General features: G+C 32.3%; 2 protein-coding genes across 2 annotated transcripts in view; both read left to right on the forward strand.

Annotated features, from left to right (window-relative positions):
• Window positions 1-462, forward strand: part of LOC119588787 — a gene marked incomplete in the record, with an annotated part of 27,513 nt that overhangs the window by 13,093 nt on the left and 13,958 nt on the right.
• Window positions 1-462, forward strand: part of LOC119588786 (cGMP-inhibited 3',5'-cyclic phosphodiesterase B-like) — a 13,138-nt gene that overhangs the window by 6,528 nt on the left and 6,148 nt on the right.

Here is a 462-nt window from a genome sequence, read left to right on the forward strand (position 1 = left end):
GGAATATTTCCACAGATTTAGCTGCCATTGGGACCACAGATTAAGTAAATGGCACAACCTCAGATAGCATTTACTAAACTTTTCGTGTATTCGATGAATTCTTTGTACAATTTGAAAACAAAAAAAAAAAGAGCAAGATTCGTATTAACTTAAAGCTCGAGAGAGAGAGAGAAATAATAAAAATAGCGATTTACCCATTAGCCATCCCCCCGATCTAGGGGAAAAAAATTTATAAATAATAGACTATATGTAAAGGGAAACGTTCATTTGCAGTAGACACCACTGCGTATTTTTTAAACTTTTCTACTGTTTTCGTTAAAAATTATTTCGCCGGAGATTTTAAAAAGTTTAATACACCTACAAATTTATCACAAATTCTCTTTCAGTTTATTTGTCTGTTTTGGGATTTTCTGATACAAGCATACTTTTCTACTTTTTTTATCATTGCTGCTATCCCCATCC

Source organism: Penaeus monodon, chromosome 24 (assembly GCF_015228065.2).
Source record: "Penaeus monodon isolate SGIC_2016 chromosome 24, NSTDA_Pmon_1, whole genome shotgun sequence".
Lineage (NCBI taxonomy): Eukaryota > Metazoa > Arthropoda > Malacostraca > Decapoda > Penaeidae > Penaeus > Penaeus monodon.